The sequence below is a fragment of the Dendrobates tinctorius genome, unplaced genomic scaffold (genome assembly GCF_039654945.1).
Source record: "Dendrobates tinctorius isolate UK_male_01 unplaced genomic scaffold, ASM3965494v1 ptg000011l, whole genome shotgun sequence".
NCBI lineage: Eukaryota > Metazoa > Chordata > Amphibia > Anura > Dendrobatidae > Dendrobates > Dendrobates tinctorius.
In genome coordinates, this window is record NW_027361679.1 from 93,036,748 (window position 1) to 93,051,032 (window position 14,285).

A 14,285-nucleotide genomic window follows, 5' to 3' on the forward strand; every position below is an offset into this window, starting at 1 on the left:
GTCAGAACCAGAGCGCTGAGTGGATTTGTCCTGACTTCTATACCAATGATCCCTTTAATAGAAGCCTAGGGTGAGAATCAGAGCGCTGAGGCATTTACCCCAACTTCCATACCGGAGATCCCTTTGAGAGGCCTGGGGTCAGTACGAAAGTGCAGAGTGGATTTGCCCTCACTTCCATACTGGGGATCCCTTTGTGAGAGACTGGGATCAGAACCAAAGCGCTGAGTGAATTTGCCGTGACTTGCATACCAATGATCCCTTTAATAGAATTCTGGGGTCAGAATCAGAGGGGTGAGGGATTTGCCCTAACTTCCATACAGGAGATCCCTTTAAGAGACCCTGTGGTCAGAACCACAGAGCTGAGTGGAACGGTCCTAACTTCCATACCAGGGATCCATTTAAGAGAGGCCTGGGGTCAGGAGCAAAGCGCTGGATGGATTTGCCCTGACTTCCATACAGGAGATCCCTTTAAGAAAGGCCTGGGGTCAGTACCAAAGCGCATAGTGGATTTGCCCTAACTTCCATGCCAATGATCCCTTTAAGAGATCCTGGGGTCAGAACCACAGAGCTGAGTGGAACTGTCCTAACTTCCTTACCAGGGATCCCTTTAAGAGAGGCCTGGGGTCAAAACCAAAGCCCTGGATGGATTTGCTCTGACTTCCATACCAATGATCCCTTTAAGAGGGAAGATGTGCCTACAGGATGGAGGATGTGTGATGGGGATATGGGCAGGGAGGGGGGGGATTCATTTCTGTCATGTGCTCTCTGCTACTTTCAGGGGGGCAGACAATGGCTGGGAGCTTATGTTCCCGAAAATGTTAGATTTCTCCCACCATGTCAGTGTCTGCTGAGGTGTTGTGAAGTGGGAAAACTTGCTCATAGCAACCAATCACAGCTCAGCTACTTTTAGCCAGCTCTGGTGAAATGAGAGATGCTTAGTGATTGGTTGCAAGGAAAACTGTTTCTCATAGCAACCAATCACAGCTCAGCTTCTTTTGAACAGCTCTGGTAAAATGAAAGATGCTTCGTGATTGGTTGGTGATACACACACATACATGCATACATTCACTTTTATATATAGAGATTATTATATTTGAAGGACCTACTTTATGCATTAGAGGGTGGGTTTCCTGAGAATCTTCTTTGAACTTTTTTATGCATTAGTCTTCCTAAAGAAACACTCCATCATGGCGCCACATGGTGGTTCAGTTGTTATCTTATTTTTTTTTTACCTTTCAGCGCTGCGTTTTTTTTTTGTTTAATCAAATGTACTTTTATACTTGTGTAAGGAGAAGAACCAGGTCAGGCTTACCTTTTCTGTGACTGATCCTGAACTGTCGGGGTTTTCACCTTTGATGCACGGGGGAAAGCTTAAGGCCCCCGATGGGCTTTTGCACTCAGTGATAGGGGGCGCGGCTAAGCTTAAAAAGCCACGGCGTGCGGGAAACGCAGCAGTCTTGGTGGGAATGCACAGCGCGCAGGAGGACATTGTGAGTGCTCTGACCTCAGAGCATCGCTTTGGAGCAGGCCCAAGCCTAAGGGGACGCATCGCCACAACCAGACACTGTCGAGAGAGATTTGTCCCATGCCATCTGACACCACTGTGACCGCTGACATCACTGAAACCACTAACGCCGCTAATACCGCTGACCGTGAGTCACCAGGCATGTCGGAGGAACATAGACACGCGCCCATACCGGCAGGAAAGCCGGGTGACCTTTTTTGAACTGTGCCCTGATAAGTCCGCATACAGCCGCCGTGCAGCCATAACCTCTGCTCAGGATAGAGACTTTATTCTCTCCGTCCCTTCATCTTTCAGACCTAGGACCGTCGTCGCCAGGACCACGAGGAACCACCGCTGACGCCAGGATCCAGGACGTCATCTTCTCCAGGACTGCACCGGACCCCACACATGGCACGGCCTTGGCGCCAACATTTACATCCAGGACTCCAACTTCTGAAGTCGCTGGTTTGATAAGTTTATTACCTTGGAACTTCTTGCCTTATTTACCTAAACCTGTTTTCTTTAGTTATAACACCCCTGCTGAAGTAAGCCCTTTCCCCACTTCTCCCTGCGAGGAGTATCCACTGCATAATTAAACCCCCTTTTAACCCTTGCTCTGCCTCTGGTCTGTTACTGTATCCCGCATTCCTGCTGTATCTTATACTTGTGTCTGTGTGGTCTTCTTCTGCGTACTCCAGTTTCTTCCATAACAATTAGGCTAAGTGGCTTTGTATGAAATTGACCTTTCTGTGTCTTTCTAAGCTCATTCAGACATCAGTGATTATTCTTGTGCACAAAAAATGATAAATTAGTGTTTTGGATCAGATTTTGAAGTGTTTGGTTAATGTGTCAGTGCAAAATGCAAAAAAAACAAAGCAAAAAAATGATGGAGGGTTTCACAAGCTTCTCAAACAGTCATTGAAAATAGGATGGCAAGCAGATGGCATCCAAGTGCTGTCGGATTTTTTCACAGACCCATTGACTTGCATGGTGAATTCGATCCATCACACGCATCAAAATCAGACACGACTTCATATTATGTACGGTGTGGGCTATTCTGTCCACAGAGATAAACAGACACGTGAACAGCTCCCTAGACTAAAATATGTAGGAGAAGAACACAATTAGTACTCCTACTTGAAGAACTGCCTTCTGAATGAGTCCTAACTTAGGGCCAAACTAGATTGTGATCTTCATGGAAGGCAGGAACTAATGTCTGTCACTAGGTTATGTTACACAATGCATCAAATAGATCTTTACACAGAGTAGTATATAAAAATATGTACTGTTATCATTTCTTGTGTACCTTCATAATTCCATTTCATTGTTAGTTATGAAGGACTTACGTTTTATATTAAATGGGTCATTTGGGATTCATAATCATAACTTTTATATTGGCAATCATATTTTACATATCGTATCTAAAATGTAGCTCTAGTTTTAACTTTTATTTCATAAATTAATAGAACACATGGTAATGAGCAACTTTGCATTATATATTATCAGAGAAATCTGCTTCTTTCTCCTCCTGGACTGATATTTTATTTTTAATAATCTCAATTCTTGGGTAAAATCTGTATTCTGTGAAGACAGAATGTTACAGTACTGAGATAAGAGATGACATTTACGACTGATAGGATTCTGTGAACACCAGGGTGGAGGAGCTGTGCCTCTAGCTCCTTTCACCTCCTCCACTTTGCAAAGAATTGTATTAAGAGTAACTATCATCATGTAACAATCTGTCTTCACTGAATACAGATTTTAACTGAGAAATGAAAATTTTGAAAATGAAAAATCAGTTCAAGAGGAAAAAGAAGCAGATCTCTGTGATAAAATATATTATATAGTTGCTTACTTTCATGTCTACTATTGGTTTCTAAAATAAAAATTAAAACAACGGTTACACTTTTTAAAGATCCACTATAGAACACATATAAGCCATTAAAGGGAACCTGTCACAAGCAAAAACTCAAGTAACCCGCAGATATGGGATTAATCTGTAGGATAATTGCATTACTAACCTACACAGCACCTGCATGTAGCCTAACGCTGCGTGGAGAAAATGGAATTTATTCTCCTCAGCAGCATTTGTTTTTTTTTAGTCACGGTGGCGGCACCGGTGCAGATTCAGTCACCGCAATGGGAATACAGAACGGGAGCTGTAACCGCGCCTCCTGCCCTGACTGACAGCCGGCCAAAATGTAGAGCCAGTGTCAGTCAGGGCCGGGGGCCCGGTTACAGCAGCCATTCTGCATTCTCAGAGCGGTGACTGAATTCCGCATGGGTGCCACTCCTTTAACTGAAACCAAATGCTGCCGGGGAGAATAAACTTACTTTTCTCCCACAGGGTTCAGCTATATGCAGGCGCTGGGCAGGCTAGTAATGCGATTTCTTTCACACATCAGTTTTTTGGCGTCAGTCGCAATCCGTCGGTGTGATGGATCCGTTGCAGATTGTGAAAAACTGATGCGACGGATCCATCGCATCCATTTTTTCATCCATTTCTTGACGGATCTGTCGAATCCATCAAAAGAATGGATAGATAGAAATAAAGAATAGATAGAAAGAATAGATAGCAAGAAAGGATAGATAGAAAGAATAGATAATTTACCTGCGGTAATCTCCTCCCTTGGATTTTCCCACGCTTCAGAGTTCACTCCAGATCAGGCTGTGAGGGGGCGGAGCTTCAGTGACGTCAGCGCTAGTCACTGAACCTCCGCTCCCAGCATCTCATTCCTCAGTGCTTTACAGCCAGGGCAGTCGCATTAATACCGCTCCCAGTTGTAAAGTATTTACCCCCAGATATGGATTATGACGTGGGACTTGACTGTTCACTGGCAGGTATGGGTATATTGTTGTTTTTTTATGTTTTATTTCTTTCAGGAGATCAAGGGCTTCGATTGGATTAGGAGAACAATAAAGATGGAAAACCAGTGTGTATTTATTTCATTAAAAGACTTTATTCTTATTGTGTGCGTTTATTTAACCCTTGAATAACTCTAGGATTAGCAATAGATAGGTGTCTTATTGATTATTGTTTAATTGATGCACCTTTCCTGGGCAGCTGTGGGCTGCTATTTATAGGCTGGGTGGCCTTGATCAATGGCCCCTTACCACCCTGAGAATACCAGCCCCCAGCTGTCTGCTTTAGCAAGGCTGGTTCTCAAAAATGGGGAGGACCCCATGCCGTTTTTTTAATTATTTATTTAAATAATTAAAAAAAAAAAAGCGTGATAACCCCTCTATTCTTGATAACTAGTCTTGCTGAAGCTGACAGCTGAGGGTTGCAGGCCCCAGCTGTGAGTTTCGTCTGGTTGGTTATCAAAAATGAGGGGAGACCCACACCGTTTTTTTATTTTTATTATTTACTTATATTCAGCGCAGGAGCGGCAGATGAATACTCCCATCCGCCGTCTCCTGCTCTCACTGCAATTAGTGGTAGTAGGTGTCGGATGATGGGATCAGTTGTCCCATCAGCTGACACCAGTGACCAGAGGTAAACTGAGCATGCTCAGTTAAAAAAATGGAATTCGTCGCCCATAGGCGTCCATTCTAGCAGACGATGGATGGCAACGCTGTCCGACTTTTCAACGGACACAAAAAACGTCTCTTTGTGCGTCGTGTCTTGCTGATGGACAAAGAAGTTCTGACGGATCCGTGGAATGACGCATGAAACGTGCCTTCCATCGAAATCTGTCGCTAATACAAGTCTATGAGAAAAAAATGGATCCAGCGGCATCAGTCGCTGGATCCGTTTTTTAAAAACGATGGATTGCAACTGATGGAAAAAACTGAAGTGTGAGAGGGGCCTAAACTGCAGATTAACCCCATATCTGCATGTTAATAGCTTTTTTCCTAGTGATGGATTGCCTTTAATGATATTTGTGCCCCCCATAATTGTCTACCTATTAGGGTATGTGCACATATTGCGGATTCCATTGCGCTTTTTTCCGGCCAGATTCTACTTCATATTCAATTGGTTTCTTGTTTCTGCAAGATTAGGGAGGTCTCCACCCCTCCCTTGTGGGCCGTGTAAACATAAGCCTTCTTCCACAGAGTGTCCACATTGGACATTATCTTTCTGAATCCTGCTCATATAGGTGCCATACACATAGTCAGGTTTTTAAATACATCAGTTAGAGACTGCTCTGATATGGGTATACCTTGACGTTTGGTAGAGTGGCATAGTATACATTTTTTGCAAAAAATGTATCAACCAAATCCACTGTTTTGTTACCATCTTTTTACTAGCACTTGCTGTTTACTGTTACTTTTTTACAACAGAATATTTTTATACGTTTGTTATACGGTCTTTTTCTGTGTTTCAGTCTTTTTGTGATGTGAACACTGTACAACAGATATGTTCACTGTGTGCATGGCCCATGTGTTTATATTCAATTGGTTTCTTGTCTCTGCAAGATTAGGGAGGTCTCCACCCCTCCCTTGTGGGCCATGCACATATAAGCCTTTTTCCACAGCGGTCCACATCGGACATTACCTTTCTGAATCCTGCTGATATAGGTACCATACACATGGTCAGGTTTTTAAATACATTGGTTAGGGACTGCTCTGATATGGGTATACCTTGACGTTTGGTAGAGTGGCTTAATATACATTTTTTGCAAAAAACGTATCAACCAAATCCCCTGTTTTGTTATCATCTTTTTACTAGCACTTGATGTTTACTGTTACTTTTTTACAACACAGTATTTTTATACATTTGTTTACTGTGTTTTTCTGTGTTCTTGTGAAGACTTGCCAACAAAATATATATAACAAAATATTGAGATGAACTTTTGTTAATGACTAAATACTTATTTTGAACCATAATTTGAAAAATAAATCTTGCCAAATAAGACAAGGTGATTTTTTTGGATTTGGTTTCTCATTTTTACTCTCTTAGTTGTGGTCTACCTATGATGTCAATTACAGGCCTCTCTCATCTTTTTAAGTGGGAGAACTTGCACAATTGGTGGCTGCCTAAATACTTTTTTTCCCCCACTGTATGTTGACGATGTAATCATGTCTCATCAAGATGAAAAAGAAATTGCAAAGCTAGGTGAAATTCTCAACCAGCACTTTGAGACTAAGGACCTTGGAAATGTGGCATATTATTTGGAAATCCAAATCCAGAGAGAGGAAGATGGGAGTTTTCTTCTCAACCAAAGTCCTAAAATTATCGCAATCATAAACCAGTTTGGAATGTCAGAAGCCAAAGGTGTGTCAATACCAATGGATCTGTCCTACTTAAAGTTGGAAGGAGAAGAAGATCTGCTACCCAGCAATGAGAGTTACAGACCAGCAGTGGGGGCGCTTCTGCACATAGCAACCACAACTCATCCGGATATCAGAGCCACAGTCGGAATTCTCTGCCAATGTGTAAGCAAGCCACGCCAAAGAGACTGGAATGCAATTAAGAGAATTCTTCAATATCTTAAAGAAACTCAAAGGCTAAATCTTGAGATATCTGCATCATGAGTATTAACTCTCAGAGGTTATGTGGATGCAGATTGGGCTGGAGATTCAAGTGATCAGAAATCAACAAGTGGTTACTTGTTCAAGTTAGGAAAAAATTAAATTTCTTGGTCCAGCAGAAAACAAGTGTCAGTCACATTATCTTTTATGAAGCAGAATATACACTCACTGGCCACTTTATTAGGTACACCTGTCCAACTGTGTGTTAAGACTTAATTTCTAATCAGCCAATCACATGGCGGCAACTCAGTGCATTTAGGCATGTAGACATGGTCAAGACAATCTCCTGCAGTTCAAACCGAGCATCAGTATGGGGAAGAAAGGTGATTTGAGTGCCTTTGAACGTGGCATGATTGTTGGTGCCAGAAGGGCTGGTCTGAGAATTTCAGAAACTGCTGATCTACTGGGATTTTCACGCACAACCATCTCTAGGGTTTACAGAGAATGGTCCGAAAAAGAAAAAAAATCCAGTGAGCGGCAGTTCTGTGGCCGGAAATGCCATGTTGATGCCAGAGGTCAGAGGAGAATGGGCAGACTGGTTCGAGCTGATAGAAAGGCAACAGTGACTCAAATTACCACCCGTTACAACCAAGGTAGGCAGAAGAGCATCTCTGAACGCACAGTGCGTCGAACTTTGAGGCAGATGGGCTACAGCAGCAGAAGACCACACTGGGTACCACTCCTCTCAGCTAAGAACAGGAAACTGAGGCTACAATTTGCACAAGCTCATCGAAATTGGACAGTAGAAGATTGGAAAAACGTTGCCTGGTCTGATGAGTCTCGATTTCTGCTGCGACATTCGGATGGTAGGGTCAGAATTTGGCGTAAACAACATGAAAGCATGGATCCATCCTGCCTTGTATCAACGGTTCAGGCTGGTGGTGGTGGTGTCATGGTGTGGGGAATTTTTTCTGGGCACTCTTTGGGCCCCTTGGTACCAATTGAGCATCGTTGCAACGCCACAGCCTACCTGAGTATTGTTGCTGACCATGTCCATCCCTTTATGACCACAATGTACCCAACATCTGATGGCTACTTTCAGCAGGATAATGCGCCATGTCATAAAGCTCGAATCATCTCAGATTGGTTTCTTGAACATGACAATGAGTTTACTGTACTCAAATGGCCTCCTCAGTCACCAGATCTCAATCCAATAGAGCATCTTTGGGATGTGGTGGAACGGGAGATTCGCATCAGGGATGTGCAGCCGACAAATCTGCGCCAACTGTGTGATGCCATCATGTCAATATGGTCCAAAATCTCTGAGGAATGCTTCCAGCACCTTGTTGAATCTCTGCCACGAAGAATTGAGGCAGTTCTGAAGGCAAAAGGGGGTCCAACCCCTTACTAGCATGGTGTACCTAATAAAGTGGCCAGTGAGTGTATGTCTGCTGCTTATCTAAGTCAAGAAGTAATTTGGTTGAAAGAACTTTTGGAAGATTTCGGCAAGCCACTAGGTCAACCAACAGTTATCTATGAGGACAACCAAGAATGCATTAAACTTGCCAGCAGTGAGAAGATTAGTGCAAGGACTAAGCACATTGATGTAAAACATCACCACTTACGTGACTTAGTGGAACATACTGTGCTCGAGTTTATTGCGAGTCTGACAAAATGATAGATGGTTGTATGACAAAGTCATTATCCAGAGCCAAGTTTGTGGACTTCAGAACTGCAATGGGACTAACAGGATAAGTAGTTGTTGTTTGGGGGTGTTGGAATATGTTTGGTATAATAACTCCATTCCTGTCTATGAGTGTTTAGTTGCTAGATTTGTATGCTGTTTATAAAGTTAAAACAAAAAAACTCCCAGAGGCTCACACAGGAAGAGCATGTGACTGTATTTCCTGTTTTTCCTGTGTCTGTGTATGAGAGAAGAAGCAGCCTGCTGTAGATACTGCACAGATAGAGACACACAAATGATTTAATCTTGATCTATTAAACTTATCATATATTTTTCCTGATTGTTCCTGAATAAAGAAGCTCTGTTGTTACATGCTTGGAGAGTATGCCAACAAGTAGCCATGGATGTCTGACATCTATGCAGTTCTCCAAAACCTTGAGGAATCAGCCAAGATGGTGAACGGTGATAATGACATAATCAGCATATCCATTCTGCTTCTGTGTCTACTGAAACACTCTCTGTTCATTCACAATTAAAGTGGAAGCTTTGCATGCGTACCAGGTGGTGATGGAGAAAGAAAATACGCAGGGTGATACTACACCCAGCCTAGCCTTTACTAATTGCTTGACTAGAGACTTCTTGTATTGAACCATTTTAATAGCCCCCTCCACCACAGTAAAGGAGAGTTGGATAGTTTTCCTTGTTGAGTAGGTCGAGACATGCAAAGCTTTCTCTTGTGATCAGCGAACGTTTGAGTAGACACAGAAGCGGGCTTGTTACGCTCTTTAGCTGGTATTCAACTACTGCCATCCGCTGCTCAGAAAGACTTGCCAACACATGTGAAATGTGGAGTTCCAGTGCGTGTTCACATCGCACACCAGTTGGTGAGCTGGCACTTACAAGCGCAGCTTCAGCACTGCCCGACCTTCACAAAATAAAAGAAGATTATGTGGCAATACTGAAGCAACATCTCAAGACATCAGCCAGGAAGTTAAAGCTTGGGCAGAAATGGGTCTTCCAAATGGACAATGACCCGAAGCATGCTGGAAAAATGGTAACAAAATGGCTTAAGGATAACAAAGTCATTGATTTGGAGTGGCCATCACAAAGTCCTGATCTCAATCCTATTGAGCATTTATGAACAAAGCTGAAAAGGCGAGTATGAGCAAGGCAACCTACAGACCTGGATCAGTTAGACCAGTTTTGTCAGGAGGAATGGGCCCAAATTCCAACCAACTATTGTGAGAAGCTTGTGGAAAGATATCCCATACATTTGAGCCGAGTCATTCAGTTTAAGGGCAAAGGTACCAATTACTAATAAAATATATACAAAGTTTTGACTTTGCAGTAAGCAGTAAAAAAATGCATTAAAAGATTCTCCCTCGCTCATTATTCTGGCATTTGAAAAATACTAAATTACGGTAATCCTAATTTAACTAAAACGGGAAAGGTTTATTCTGATTTCATGTCGGATACTGAGGAAAGCAAACATTCATACGTGCCTTTTTATATTGGGTATGTAAACTTCTGGTTTCAACTGTACCTCTTGAGACACTCATTGCTGTGCCTCACCGTTGTGCTCCGGCAGTAGGCAAAGTTTCATCTGGCCTACGGTTCAGCCTTCACGTGCACCATCAGCAGCATATCCATTTCCCCGTGCCTTACTACATGTCTATGCATTTTAAATTAGGTATATATCTAGCAAACTTTATGGTATTAATAAGGAAAAAAATATTTAGCCCTAACAAGGACTGTTGTTTTAACGGTGCAGCAACAGCGTTGGTATTCTAGTACTGCAATAGTAATATTAAACCCTGCCTAAGTGCCTCTTATCCTAAACTTTCCCTCCACTGAATGCAGGTAACAGCAAACTTACTACAGAAAATCAAATATTTAGCCCTGAAAAGCACTGTTTTAATTCTGCAGGAGCAGTATACAAGTTCTTCTATAGCAGTATACAAGTACTCCTTATTAAACTCTGACTAAATTCATGCTCTAAACTATTTTCTCCCTCCTATAACAACTCTCTCTGTAGTGCTTCCTTAATTAAGTGTACTGAACATCGCATCACCAGGCCTTATATAAGACCTCATGATGCGATGCAGCCGGCCCTTCATAGTAATGCCAGTAGCCAACTATGGCATTACAGTGCATGGCGGGCAATCCCTGCATGTTCATTGGCTGTCTAACAGGCACCAAACATGTGGGGTCGGGACTCGAGCATGGCGCTTGAGCACCAGCGATACTCGGTCCAGTATCGAGCAATTGTGAGCACGCTTGCTCATCACTAGTCTTCTTGCAAAACTTGATTTTCTCCATGCAAGGTATTATGTGTAATATAGACCTCCATCTGGAGAAGGGGGTCAGCATTGACTTGCATGCTTTCTAATGCCAGGGCTGAATTTCAGTCCCTGTCCTGCCTGATCGTATCTGATTTTTACAGCAGAGTCTCCGTGCATCCAATATGATGCATACAGTGTCTCCTATGTGATGTGTATATATAGCAGTCTTGGTGTATCCTATACAATATATTCAGCAGAGTCTTGGTGTCTCCTGACATATACAGCACTCTCAGTAGCCCCTAAATTATGTATATACAACAGTTTCAGTGTATTCTATGTGATGTACAGTTGTGTGAATACGTTTTTGCCCCCTTCCTGATTTCCTATTCTTTTGTATGTTTGTCACACTCAAATGTTTCAGATCACCAAACAAATTTAAATATTATCCAAAGATAACAGAAGAAAACACAAAATGCAGTTTTTAAATGAAGGTCTTTATTATTATTAATTATTATTATTATTAGAAAAAGTAATCCAAATGTACAGGGCCAAAACATAAATTAATTGTAGTTTATCACATCTTTGGGAAGCTGAGTTCAAATTCCTAAACCACACTCAGAACTGAATAGTGCCACACCTATTCTCAATCAAGAAATCACTTGATTGTGAAGTAGACCAAAAGATTCTCAAAATCTAGACATCATGCCCCGATCCCAAGAAATTCAAGAACAAATGGGAGTCAAAGTAATTGAAATCTATCAGTCTGGAAAAGGTTATAAAGTCATTTCTAAAGCTTTTGGGACTCCAGCAAACCGCAGTGAGAGCCATTATCCACAAATGGTGGAAATATGGAACAGTAGTGAACCTTCTCAGGAGTGGCCGGTGGACCAAAATTACCCCAAGAGTGCAGCGACTACTCATTCACAAAATGGTCACAAAAGACCCCACAACAACAACCAAAGAACTGCAGGCCTCACTTGCCTTAGTTAAGATCAGTATTCATAATTCCGCCACAACTTTTTGGAAGGTGTATGTTCCATTACATCTGGCATAGAAGTAACACAGCATTTTAGAAAAGGAACAGCACATCAACAGCAAAGTATGGTGGTGATAGTGTGATGGCTTGGGGTTGTTTGCTGCTTCAAGACTTGGAAGACTTACTGCCGTAAATGGAGCCACGAATTGTGTTGTCTACTGAAAAATCCTGAAGGAAAATGTCCTGCCATCTGTTCGTGACCTTAAGCTTAAGAGCACTTGAGTTATGCAGCAGGACAATGATCTAAAACACACCAACAAGTCCACCTCTGAATGGCTTAGGCTACTTTCACACATCAGGTTTTCGTCGTCAGGCGCGATCCGGCGTCGTGCCGGAATGCCGGATCCGGCAAATGTTTTGTAAAACCTGATGTGCCGGATCCGGTTTTCTGCCGGATCCGTCTTGTTCTTGACAGACAAAACCGGATCCGTCTCATCCGGTTCATCCGTTTTTTTATCCGTTTTTCGACGGATTACGCCGGATCTGGTTTTTAAAATTGACCCTTGTGGCCTTCCGAACGGGATTGGCTACTGGAAAACTATATATAGCATGTTCCTACAGCCCTTCTTTGACAGGTTGTAGAGGAGAAAGTGCAGGTTGGAGAGAAGAGCGAAGATGGATGTTGTCATTGGAAATATTACCACTAGAAGTTCTGTGACGGTTTCAGTAATGAGGGACAATTTTGCACTATACTTTATGTCACCTCAAGGCAGAGTACACTGGCAGGATGACAGAGTGTGAAAGATTTGTGCCCTAACCAAACTTGTGTACCTTCTGGACCAACAGTATATACCTTTGCCAACCAAAGTTGGCTATCTTGTCATGGTCTTACTATTTTTAGCTTTATGCCACAGGTGTGTACCTGGTTGTGTTTTATGCAAAGTATTTCACCTTTTAACAAAAGTTGTGTACATTGTTAGGAAATCACCAACAATAAACACAACTTTTCAGGTGAAATACTTTGCTTCAAACACAACAAAATTTACCCACAGTTATATACCTGGTTTTGAATACCTTTTTACCTTTTAAATACCCTGTATTTAACCTTTTTTTTAAACATATTTCGCCGCAGAAAGAAATGACAGACAACCAGTGTAAACAATAATTTAACTTTTATTTAAAATATTTTTTTTTTGTAAACTGTTTTTAAAGTTAAAAAAACTTTTTTAATAAAGGTTTAAAACCAACAGGGCATTTTTATTACAAAACACATCATAAATCTGTGTAGTGTGGGGTGGAAATACTGCTGGAGGGGCTGCGGGACACTTCGACAATGGGAGTGTGGAGAGAGGACTGGGATCGTGGTGGGGAAGGAACAGTTAGAGGTGATGGTGTGGAAAAAGCTACAGAATGGGTGGACATGTGGGAGGCAGAAGAGGTGGTGGGCGGTGGAGTGGAGGGTTGGGCAGGGACTGTAGGAGCAGATGATGTTGATGGAAAGTTGTATGGGGAAGGAGTTTGGTAGGGGAAGGAGTTTGGTACGGGGAAGGAGTTTGGTACGGGGCAGGTTGCTGGAAGTGGGGAGATGTCTGGTACTGGGGAGGTTGCTGGTACTGGGAAGGTTGCTGGTACTGGTGAGGTTGCTGGTATGTAATAGGAGGGGGAGGATGGAAAGTGGCTGGAGGGGGTGCGGATGTAATAGGAGGGGGAGGATGGAAAGTGGCTGGAGGGGGTGCAGATGTAATAGGAGGGGGAGGATGGAAAGTGGCTGGAGGGGGTGCAGGTGGAGGAACTACAGTGGTGGGAGGTGGAGGTTGGGAGGTAACCTGTTGTAGAGCACCGTGGCACGAATGCATTACATGCATCTGCTGGGTAGGAGATAGTGTTGCCATGCGCTCCACAACAGACCTGAAAAAGGTGTGGTTTGGCGAAGTTCTTGCTTCTGAATGCATGGTTTGCAGAAGTGTCTTCACCTCCAGAATGCTGGAGTTGATCTGCTGAAAGCCTGCGGAGATTTGCTCTGACAAGACTTTTAGACAGTTCTGGAAAGATGCATTCAGATGCAAGAACTCTGGCGCATAACTCTTTTCCTGACCCCTCTGCCGCTGCCGCCCAGTACCCGCAGGTGTACTAGAGGTGGCAGGGGCAGAAGGGTGGGGTAAAGGGAAAGCGATCTCCTCACCAGCAGCTTCATGTAATGTAGGCGGCCACGATGCTCCTGTGCTGGTGGATGGGACAGATGGGTCGAATGTGTGGGAAGGCTGGGAAGGTGCAGATGTACCGGGGCGGTCGAAGTGTCCCTCGGTGCCGGTCTCCTCAGGGATCGCCTCAGAAGGGTCCAATCGTGCAGGCTCCCGAGTGCTGCTCACCGTGCTGTGGAATAAAGAGAAAAAAAAACAATTAAAATACTGACATGGTATGGCC